Raw genomic sequence first — 12873 nt, forward strand, 5'->3', positions numbered from 1 at the left:
GTAAAATAATCAGCATATTTGATTGGAAAGAATATGAATATGAAATTCACATTTCTTTATTGACATAGACGTTAAGCCTTCAACCTACCGATTACGCTTGTAGCCGGCTATGAAATAATTTCAACGAACAGGAGACTCAATGATATAAACCGAACGATGATTGTTGTTTGATGTAATACCACATTACAGTAACCAACAAAAGACTTGATTTAAAAGAAGTTAATATCAATATTAGTATAGATATCGTATATTGAAACTGAATACCCATTGTAGGATTCCGAATGAAATAAATTGCAATTTCTTTTTTTCACAGCTGGAATTTATTCTGAAGAATAAAAATTGAATTTGCAATAACAACAAGTAAAATACAAAATTATTTGTCGATCCACACCCTCATACATCTGCACATATGTTTAATCTAATATAAGTACCTATATTGGATTGCCATCCACGTTCTTGTGGAATACAAAATATGCGGAAGATTAATGCATTTATAAAAAATCCTATCATAAATTCTATTCAAGCTTAAAACACTGACGCAAATTTTAATATAAGATTTACACATTTGACAGTTTATCAATAGACACAGACAACTTATTACGAAAAGATTACTTCATATGGGTATTTTGATCTCCTATATACAGGAATCTTGTAAAAAAATAAGATAAACATAAGTAAAGAACAAGTATCGTCATACATCACGTTCAGGCTTGTCAGTGAATCAATACAATACAATTGCTCTCCATAGACCTGAACACTTCTAGATGGCTTGTTTTTGATAAGAAGACTTTTAAATAGATTTAAAGATTTGAAATTATACAATTTAAACTCAAATATGCGCTTCTTCAAATCGTAATAAAGTTCGCAAATGATAAGAAGATTTAACTAAGACTTTTTGCCCTTGAGGTACTAATTCCTAGAAGAGAATTCTCTTTCATTCTTGTTGATATCAATACCAGTCTAGTTTGCACTTCGCTATATGAACTGTAATATATAACGAAAACGATTATTTCTTCGTCCAGTAATCGTGTAGAAATCATGTTTCATTGCAATTTAAAGTTAACTGCAGGGTAATTTTCAGTTAAAATATACGATAATTGTGACTTTTTTTTTTTATCACAAAAACTATCCACCAAAGACATGTAGGTACTAGTATATAGGAGGCAGCGATAACCGACAGTTTTAGAGACATCAGTAGTTTACTAGATAGTATTCAAATCTTAACAATGCGTAGAGAACATTCAAAACAAAGTAAAACAATCTAAATGTTAAATACTTAAAAAAAAATACCATTCTAAAGCCAATCATAACGAAAATTGTTATAGGTAAAAAAAAAAAGAAGACAACATTAGAAAATCCACAAGGAATGGGTATAAACAATAATTTAACTTTTGAGACACATTTTGAATAAGCTCATCATTATTACTCGGCTTATTAATTTGTATCTCATCAGTGATGCTAAAAAATAAAAAAAAGATCAAACGTAAAAAAAGGCACAAAGTTGAAGAGCATTGGGGACATCTATAAAAAGAGTGCACGCATTTCCTTCTCGCCTATATTTGAGCTCATTTACAGCGATTCAGTTTTTGCCAATTTGTCCCAAATTTTGTCGTAAATATTTTTCAATTGTTCACAGTTTGCCTGATTAACGTATGTTCTTAAAAATATAATATGTAAAATAATACATTCCTACCTCTATGTTGGCATTATTTCATTCCATTATCGATAATGCACTGTAAGATTAAGACTTATAAATTGACATGCACGACTAAAAAGTCGATAAATACCACGATGCTCGTGGTCCAATAACACATAAGTAGAAAAATAATTTGTAGTAACGGATGCTAAGATCATTTAATTTGTATGATTATTTTAATCATACATAATTTATACTCTTTGTTAAAGATTCGTTTTTGATTACCCCTATTTAGTAGTTTGGCTCATATAACACAAAAAGTAAATAGACTTTATGGCTAACTGGTACACCTGTCCATAACACCTGACTTCAGATATACAAAACACTACACGTATACTACACCGTTATAATTATAGATCTGAAGTATTGAGTGCTATTGTAGAAGTTTGCAGGTACTGAAAAATTAGTAATTATATGCACCACATCGCTACAGTGACAGCTATACTCGAATTTTCGAAATTCTGTCTGTACGAAATAAGATTTTGCCCTGAGCTTATAGTTTAAGATGGCAACATTTTTTTAATAGAGAAAAAATAACCCAGATTTTATGATAAGAATCACAGCATTTTGATATATATATAGCTTGATTTTAAATAATTTATAATTGAGACATATTGAGTGATGACTTATAGCAAATGAACAGAAAACGCTTTGGTTAATCGTATGATTAGGTTTGTCAGAAACAGATACAGATCCAGACAAGTCTAGTCCTCATAAACAATACTCGCCTCTGTGTTCAGACAAAGACATTTTGACAACAACTCTTCTTTAATATCCCACAGGAAACAAAATGCAGAAAACACTTAAATCTTGTCTCGCCAACCCACAAATCCTCAAATGAACTACATAACTAAAAAGCAATCGACAGATTTTCGTTCTGTAGTTTATGAGACGGACATTGATTGAATTATACTTGAATCTCAACCATCAATTCTTTAGAAACCAAAAACAGGCTGCACGACTACGTTTAACAGTTGAAAAATTAGCATTCCTATATTTTCGAATTAATAGAATTGGTTTGGAAAAGACATGAAATGCAAATAAATTAGTATGTATGGAAGAAGTTGGGAATCCCTCCACAGAAAACCAAAAACACAAAAAAAGAGAGAAATCTAAATGAAAACAAAATGACCGGACGTATAACTACACAGCATGTGGAATAATTTTGAGTGCAATCCATATATAAGGTTGTAAATAGCCGATGACGCTATATTTTCATATTTTTACTATCGGGGAGTATTTCACAGAATCTTAGAGTAAGTAAATCAGATACACCAATTTGATATAAAACAATACTAAAAGTCTTTATTAGCGACACTTTTTCTTCAAAACCAAACTGTCTATGCACCTATTGACCAGACAATACATATAACAGCAAAAAGTGTGACTTGAATATACCTACATTAATACCATAAACTCATAATGCTCATCATAGATATTAGGAGTGAAATTTTATATTTTCGCAATACGCGCGTTTCGTCTACAAAAGACTCATCAGTGACGGTCGAATAAAAACAAGATAATAAAAGTACGCAGTTGAAGAGCATCGAGGACCAAAACATAAAATCATTCATAAGTAAACCAATAAACATTCTCTCATGGGAGTATGCATATTGTATATAAGATGATGAATAAGTGATTTCGTGTTGAACTTAACGCTTCTTACTCAGACCATAGTGTTTTCAAGAACAATAATCCACTTATACCTTACATTTAACCTTGAACAGTGTCATACTTTGAACCTCTAATAACCAGTTCACGGTAAATGCCCAAACGAAATGCATGTAATTTGTTGATTGTACCTACATTGTGTTAAATAATTAAGATATTAATATGTCACTACATAATTGTAAACTCTATTATGATGACAGATAATTGAATCCCCAGTGGAACTACTTCTTCAATAGGTTAGATGTTTATCTTACACACAAGGGTAGGGTTCAGGAGGACAAACATATATGTTTCTTTTATTGCAGAAATCGATGCTTTGATTATGGTAATCTTTATAATGACAAGGCGTCTCTATATACGCATACCATGTTTTATCTAACAGGCTGCATTAATAATCATTTATGCACAACTGATTTATAATCATACATACTTAGATGTTCTTCAACATAAACACCAAAATAAAACGAAGCATTGAGTACAAAACAGTATTGAAAAATATTAATTAACAGACGTTTTGCACTACTTACACATGGTTTATAAAACGTAAATACCATTTTGGTGCCATGTCGAACGTCTTGATTCATATACTTATATGCTTATCTTAAAAGTTGCAAATTGAAACAAAGTGTCTTAGTTGTGACGACTGAACATGATCCTTGTAATAGATGGAGCAGGACATATTTATCTTTTAGGGCTTCTTATGTCAGATCCCGTTTCATGTTACTCAATCTTTTGATTTCTATATAATGAGTGTCTTGTCGCGTTCCTTGCGACATCGTTCTAACTATGATATGTTTGCAGACTATAACTGGTTTGTTGTTTCCCTTTCTGATATGAGTGGTCGAGTTTTCGAACACTCCGGTCACCCTTACCAATAACACTGACCGTCACGATATAACCAAGTGCTAAATATGGCGTTAAACATTAACAAAAATATAATCCTTTTGATAGTTATTGTATCTATATCGTGTTTTTGTACTGCTGTTTGCAGTGTCGATTTGTTTTTATGACGGTGATGTCTTTTGATGAATACCATTATGGCATTTGCCCGGTTTTGCTCGTGAAAACATAGGAGAAACCTAATCGGGTTGACCAATGCATTCATAAATTGCAAGTGCTGAGGCGATTCGAGAATTTACATGGGAAGACAGTGTTTCGTATTGAAAAGAACAGTTTTTAGAAAAATGTGAAAAGTACGACTGAGAACTCACCGAACAATATCATAAACAAATGTTCAACAAAGTCACAAGTGATAAATCTTACTATAGCCTAACATTTTATATACTTTAAAAATTCTGGTTGCACACATAAGCAATATTAGCTAAAGAATTCAACACAACTGGATTTATGAAAGGTTATGTACAAGGTTTTTCGGTTCAAGGAAGATACAACTAATTGGTCAGCAAACAACTGAAGATAGAAACAGGTGGTGATCATGGACAACACACTGTAAGAGTTCATCGACCAAAAGCAGGTAACAAAAGGTGAAACAAATGTAGTCTCTATAAGTTTAAGATTCATTCAAGTATACCTAATTGATAATGATGTTTTATTTTCAGATGTCTAACTGACAGATAATGGTGTTTTGTCACCTCCCTCAAGCCAATTAAATAACAACTTCATTCATCTCTTAACGGACTTATTTGACAAAGTCGAAGATAAAAATAGAACTAAAGAACTACATGTCTTTGATGATGGCAAATTCTGACGAAATGATGTACTCGAAATAGAACTGGGTCAAATGTACACAGAAAATCATCAATTACTCCACATAATAATTACTGTCCATCATAATAGAAATTAATAAGATATTAATGAAATATATCTGCATGTATGACTCTTCGTTTAACATAAGTCATTTTGTATATAAAATGAACAATTATAAAAATCTAAGAAATCGATCGAATAGTTATATTTATCATATGATGACCCTGCATGACAAAAATCAAATATGCATTTACAAAAATAATTTGTGTTTTGCAAAAATAAAAATAAGATGATGATTTTCACATCTTCCTATCATTAGGATATGGACAGTAACCGTAGATACACAAGATGTAAACCATGCAAACACCACAAAGAAACAAATGTGAATATAGAACTAGAAACTAACTACTTAGTAAAATCCTCATTGATAGCAGGATTTAAATTTTATATAGGCGATATGAAATTTTCAACATGAACGTTAGAGTCTGCTGTCACAAGAACTGATTTTGAGACCCTGGATGAAATTTAAAAAAACAACTATTATTGAATTAAACATGTGCTACAATGCAAAAACCTAACCATTTAGGAATTCAAATGTAAGTCTGTTGTCTCTGGTAGCGTAATAGTAGTCTGTTCTATTAACAAGACATCAAGTATGCACTTCACCTGATTCCTTTAGATGTAAATTTCTAAGTAGGTTCGAACCTAAAGCTATAAAGTTATATATAGTTATTCTCCTGAAGACGTTGGGAGGTGCATTTATTATGATTGACCGTTTTATAACAAAATGAAGGCAACAATAGCTTACCGATGGTCAAAAATAGTAAATCCATTTTTAAAATGGAAACCAATGGGGAAATAGTAAAAAAAATACAGAATTTAATTTTTCTAGAATATCAGTATCACCTCATTAAATGATTAAAATTTTAAAGTTATATACTATTGTACACGTATTTATCTTATTAATGTAGAAAGTATCCCCTATTTATCATATCAACTTTTTAACTTACGATTTTATTTGGTCGAGGTCTTTGTCCTGATTTACGAAAGAATAATCCTCACATTCTAACACAAGACATGAACATGTAATCGCCACAAAGTATACATATCGTTTTAATATACAAGTTATGTTGACAAAGGAATCCGATGTTTTAACAGGTATATTTAAAACACCTGTACCAGGTAGTTCACGTGTTAACTACATAATATAACACAAGGACATAGGTATATGTAGGTACCATTTCATACCTCATAGATATAATCATTTTAATGGAAAGGAGTGCTATATAGGATACGACTACAGAATGAGATGTTTCTAAAAGATAGGTTGAATTACTAGTAGAAGAATTTACTGACAAGATCAAGAAAATCAATCATCAATAGAATATAGAACTATCGCATCCTATTACCGGCTATAGGCACGGAATATGCAATTGGTTAAAGATTACTGTACTCGATATCCACAACAATTGTGTTTCATGCCAATTTGGAACACCTATTCTATTGAATCTGACAATACTGAAAGACGATAATAGGTCATGCTGTTTGAATATTAAATGAAAAAGAAACAATAACTTTATATCAATAATCTAAGTTATCCTATCTATACAACACAATATGTTCGAAAAAATCCTGTATACTATCCATATTTCAGTTAAACTTTTTCTACGAGAAAGATATTAAGATATATTAATATGTAGACATCTAATTTTAGTATAATTATCTCATTCTTATACCAATTACTTATCAAATTCGAATGAAAAGTCTCAATACATAGTTATCAAATGAACCAGGCTTATAATTTAATAGACCAGACGCGCGATTCGTCCACATAAGACTCTTCAGTGACGCTCAGATAAAGATAGTCATAAAGCCAAACAAGTACAAAGTTTCAGTAAACTATTGGTATATGAATAATAAACTCACCCAAGACTCCAGCATTTACAATTGTGTACACAAGACGAGCGTTTCGTTTAAAAATAACATCGCCAGTAACCACTGGGGTAAAGCTGATGACCGTAACTGCATTCACGGTCATCCCAAGATGTCGGATGAAAAATTAGGTCAGTTTCTGTATTGTCTGTTTAAGTGTTTCTATATCATTTTCTTTACAAATCATACATTGAAACGATGTAAATTTATAAAAGAATCACTCGAAAATCACTAATTACTTCCGAGAAATGTGCATGAAACGGGAAATTCGATTTGAAAAAATCGTTAAGATGACCGTAAATCATAATCAAAATATTTTCAAGATGACCGTAACATAAAACAAGGATGACCGTGATTGGTAAAAAGATGACCGTAACTTGTAAATGATGACCGTAATTTGTAAAGACTGACTGTAATTTATATAGGACGACCGTAACTTTTATAGGATGACCATCAATTCTAAGAAATATCCGTATTGTATTCAAAGCTTTTTTGTTGAGTTTGTCGATCTCAATAGGGGCTCGGTTAGCGGATATAAATATGTTCCATAAATTTCTTTTTTTAAACTATAATAATATAATTGGCCATATTTAGGATTTATAACAATGATAGTAAATTGCATATTTCTCGTAAACAATGAAATATTTATTGATATCGACGTTAAAATTTTAACACAAATTGACAGCGATACGACGAAAATTTGAAGAAACATGAATGTGTCCCTAGTACACGGATGCCTCATCTACACTATTATTCTCTATGTTTAGTGGACTATGAAAATGGGATAAAACTGTAATTTGGCATTAGAATTATACTATCATACTATAGGGAAAATGTGTACTAAGTTTCAATTTTATTTAACTTGAAGCTGAACAAACAAACAGACGAACGGACGAACGAACGTACGCACAGACCAGAAAAACATAATGCCAATAAATGGAGCATTAAAAACATTAATAATACATACGAATATTTGGTAATCGGCGTATGGTTCCAGAGGAAGCAGATTAAAATCTTAATTTGTCTTGATATATGCAGGCGGAAACACGTTTGAAATAGAACAAAAGAATCGAAGCTCTGTGTGTATCGAGCAAGCGATAAATGTTAACTGTAATGTTTGATATAGTAACAAAATTTTAAAAAGTTAATAGAAACAAATAAAACGACAATTTTCTTATTTTAAAAACACCATTTGCATAAGTTTTCAATGTATCTATTACATAGTAATGCAAAACAATAAGATATCAAGTCGACGACATGGTTCTTATCGGGGCCTTTTATAGCTGACTATGCGGTATGGGCTTTGCTCGTTGTTGAAGGCCGTACGGTTACCTATAATTGTTAATTGTTAATGTTTGTGTCATTTTGGTCTTTTCTGGATAGTTGTCTCATTGGCAATAATACCACATCTTCTTTTTTATATATAGTATCTATAAGTTGGATGTAGAAAATGCATAACCTTTTTTTTTATCACGGACGGAGAACATATCAATCTTTTAGTTCAGAAATTTTCGTGTCTGCCCTTCCATTATGTGAATCAAGAAAAAATTCCCCAAAACAGGTAACGATTGTATCGAAAAGAGAAAAATCGAGTGCACCTTTTTATGTTAGGGCATGTTTGGGTGTATATTTTGTCTTTAAAACTTACAAAGCAAGAGTATTTTATATAGCATCTCGCTTCAGATTCTATCATTATTATATATCAAAGCTACAGGTTGACTTTATAACGTAAAAAAATGACGGTACGAAAAGATGAAGTATATGGGTCAAGTGAGATACCTATCTAATGAATCACAAAAACAGAGTAGGTGTGTTCGAATAGCTATTTTTTCTAAAAGTACTTGACGACAGTCTTTTAATTTGGATGATGAAAATGGATATCTTCGAAAAAATATTATTTTCTTGTGTGTGATAACTGGGGTTTATAATCTTCAACCACTAAAATTGTTTAGTCTGCCCTTCCACGAAATATTTAATTAGAATTTTTTTAAATGCTTAAGAATTTTCAAAAATTCCATCTGACATCCGAACAGACAATATTTTTAAGTTGAATCAATGCAGACAAGATCATTAACTAATGCTCATTAGCTAGTAGATACAGTTGTCTTTTAAAATATAACTGACATATATAACGATCGATCGTAATGGTGCTATGTGGATAAATTTATCAGTTTTCAAGAGCAAAATTGGCAGAGCGTCATCCCTACAATGGCTTCCATTTCTACGATTGTGAGCATGAACTGGCGTAATGGGGAGATAATTTTGAAGAAGTAGCATCCTGACTGTATGAATAACATTTCTGTATACATTGTATATACAAATTGACAACGTTCCGCCTTGTGATACGCTTTTCGTACAATACTATTTTAAGGATCTACTTTGTTGGAGCTCACCTTCACTAGTTTATTCGAATGATATTTTCAAAATATTTCTGTTATTTTATTTGCACGACAAAATGAAAGACGATATAATATCAATGGGTGTACATGCAATTTTTTGGCATTTTTAAAAATGTGTTTTTATTATATGTCATTAAAAGGAATCCCAGAAACAAAAACAAATCTTTTGTCGAGCAGTTGAACTGTGCATCGCATTTTTTTCATTATGCTTGTAAGGTGTCATTTTATCGCGCTTTTGTAGCATGTTTTCCCTTCCTGTTCATTTGCATGTCTTTTGGCAAATTAATTTTAAAAATTAAACCCTCTACTGTAAAAAAGATACATATGGTAATCTTTGCATTTGAAGCACGTCTTATTTTCTTCTACCTATAGGATAAAACTCTTAATATGTGTATACCAACACGATTAATCATTTGATACAAAAAGATAGTTATATAAATACGGATATTTAATAGAATTGAGGGTCATCCTTTAAAAGTTACGGTCATCATTTACAAATTACGGTCATCTTAAAAGCAGTTACGGTCAGCCTTGTTATGAATCGCTGATTCTGTTACGGTCATCTCGATTGTGATTTACGGTCATCTTGGCGATTTTTTCAAATCGAATTTCCCGTTTCATGCACATTTCTCAGAAGTAATTAGTGATTTCTGATTGATTCTTTTATAAATTTACATCGTTTCAATGTATGATTTGTAAAGAAAATGATATAGAAACACTTTAACAGACAATACAGAAACTGACCTAATTTTTCATCCGACATCTTGGGATGACCGTGAATGCAGTTACGGTCATCAGCTTTACCCCAGTGAGTAACGCTTGAATTAAAGAAATTATGAAAAGACCAAATAAAGTATGAAGTTGAAAAGCATTGAGGATCCAAAATTCCGAAAGGTGATGCCAAATACATCAAATTGTATCTATTCGTGTGGTCCTTAATATTTTGAAAACATTAAAAGTTTTGTAATATTCAAATTTAATTAGAAATTTTAGTTTATATGCATTGTTTTGTTCGACTTATGTTCGTCTTTTCGTTTTTTGTTATGATTATGGTGTTCACTGTTTTTTTATTATTTTTTTTTATTTCACCATTGAATCTTTCTAATCGTCACTTAACAATACTGAAAGTCAACAAATGAACTCATGAAGCATAACTGCGGTATCAAGTAAATGTAAGTAAGTACACGTTATTTCTAGGTATTTTTATAGAAACTTGAGTATCATAACACATCCTTATGTAAAGAAAATTTCAAATGAAACCATCAAAATTCATTGAGGTCATTTCTAATCGCCAAAATCTGTAGTGATATAGCATAATAATGGTTACTAACAAGTGCAAATAAGTATAAGTTTACTTACATGTAATTGAAATCTGAGCATCAAAACACATCCATGTATAATGAATATGCAAATATAATTTTCAAATGAAACCTTCAATTTATGAAGGTCATTTTTAATCGCCACTTGTGCACACTAAGTAAACTCATCGATGTTTGAACAGCATGAATTTATGGAAATGCACTTTCCTTTGATAAAGAATAAACTGAAATGCCAGCTTTATGTTTTACATTTATGGAAATAAAATCCGAATTATAACACATGGGATTTTAAATACATGATATGCATTCAAATGGTAATGAAACTACTTCTGTCCAACAAACATATTGTTGAAGAAGGATTTGTGTCTCGTGTCACACCCCAGGGACGGTGCAGATAATGGTAAACATTTTACATCAATACTTAGTTGATATTTTGAAAACGGTAATTGATGCAAAATATGAAGGTTATATAGAAAAGATGTTTTTCATGTTTTCTGTAACGTACTCTATGCATGTAAACAATGTGTATTTGAAATACTTTTTTAAAGATATAAAACCATTTTCATTTTGATGAAAGAACAACGTCCCTTTCTTTTCTTGATGATGATTATCACTTAGGAATTAGTTCAATAAAGAAAGTGCTTAACTTGTCTTTTTAATTTCGTGTTTATTTTTGGTTGTGGAATCATACAGATACTAACATCAAAGATATAATTAAGTCACTGTCATTTTATTTAGCTTACATTTGGAGAACACACAAATCGAACATCACTTGTATACTAAAACTAAGGCGGCAACTATCTTTAATTCCTTGGTTGTTTCATTTAGCAAACCAAATGGATGTATGTGTACTGAGCACGGAATTCGCTTTGATGTGAATTTTCATTCCTTTATACTATTTTTTCGTAATCTCTTTTATAATTTCCCTCATTTTCCTTTTCAACTGTACCATTACATTCGAATCTTTGTATACTTAATCTAAAGCGAAACAACATTCCAATTTTATTATGTGCTATCAAAATTTGATAAAAACGATATTAAATAGATCAAAAAAGTTTCACTTATCTACAACATCTACATTTTATTTTTATATTCATGTAAAACATTAACGGATATCAACATAGAACCAATTTACCTCTCTTAATTCATCCGATTGACACACGCATGCAAGAAATAGCACTCAATCAGTAGACTGTATACTTAATATTATATCACGTAAACTAAACTTTGACAAATATGTTTATATATACAATTTAAATATTTAACTTTATGAAAAAGGCACTAATTGCTGGACACGAAAATTGGTTTACAGTCAATCAGTGATAATTACGTTAAGGTTGTACAGACAAACAAGTGCTAAGTATTCAAATACAGTAGGGGTATGTATTAAATGAAAAAGAAGAACAATATTTGATTTTCAACTTATCTTTGAATAGAATGATGGTTTTGTCATACAAATATGAAGACTATTCGCCGTTTCAGAATCTAATGCATCCTGGGTAATATTTTCAAAAGCGTACACCAAAGCGTTTTGATTGGTTTAAAACGTCCTAAACAATCGAAATTCAACCAATGACGTAACGTTATTTTCACTTTGGGGTACGAACAATGAAATTACCCATGATGCTTTAGATTCTGAAACGGCCTATTGGAACCTCAGATTATCTGACTATACGAGACATGTCAATAGTAAAGAGAAATATATAATACATTTGAAATACATATTTAGTTCCAAAGGAGAACAAAATAAGCTGTTAACTTTAACTGACAAAAATGTAGATAGAGAGAGGGTTTACTACACAAGGATATCAGGAAGAATTTCAGAGTGTCAATAGTGAATGTGCAGCAAACTTTATAACTGAAGTGGCAGAAAACATATTTGTTCTGTCATATAAAATTAAGACTGACTCGACGATCCGAGTACTTTAAACATATTTCCATCTGGTATGATTTTTTATATTGATGTTTTTATGATGTCCGACAGTATGTCTTTTATAAGTGAAATCGTTTTTAAATAAATGAATTCCAAACAAGAACTTTTGACCCTCCTCGAACAGAACTTTATACGACTTTTTAAGCATATTTCTATTGTTACTTATTTGTATGCCTCAGTAGAGATATGCAATAAAATGTTCCACCCCGAGAAGAT

At 31.1% G+C, this 12873-nt stretch overlaps 1 protein-coding gene across 4 annotated transcripts in view; it reads right to left on the minus strand.

Annotated features, from left to right (window-relative positions):
• Positions 1–12873, minus strand: part of LOC139500898 (D-glucuronyl C5-epimerase-like) — a 91745-nt gene that overhangs the window by 60741 nt on the left and 18131 nt on the right. The window contains exon 1 of one of the 4 annotated variants that reach the window (XM_071289799.1): positions 10765–11081. The exons of 2 other annotated variants lie outside the window; for them this stretch is intronic. The gene's annotated coding sequence lies outside the window, so the exon portion shown is untranslated. Of the gene's footprint in view, positions 1–6084; positions 6329–10764; positions 11082–12873 lie in introns of those variants that run through there. One more of the 4 variants, XM_071289796.1, reaches the window with a different exon arrangement.

The sequence above is a fragment of the Mytilus edulis genome, chromosome 13, assembly GCF_963676685.1.
Source record: "Mytilus edulis chromosome 13, xbMytEdul2.2, whole genome shotgun sequence".
NCBI lineage: Eukaryota > Metazoa > Mollusca > Bivalvia > Mytilida > Mytilidae > Mytilus > Mytilus edulis.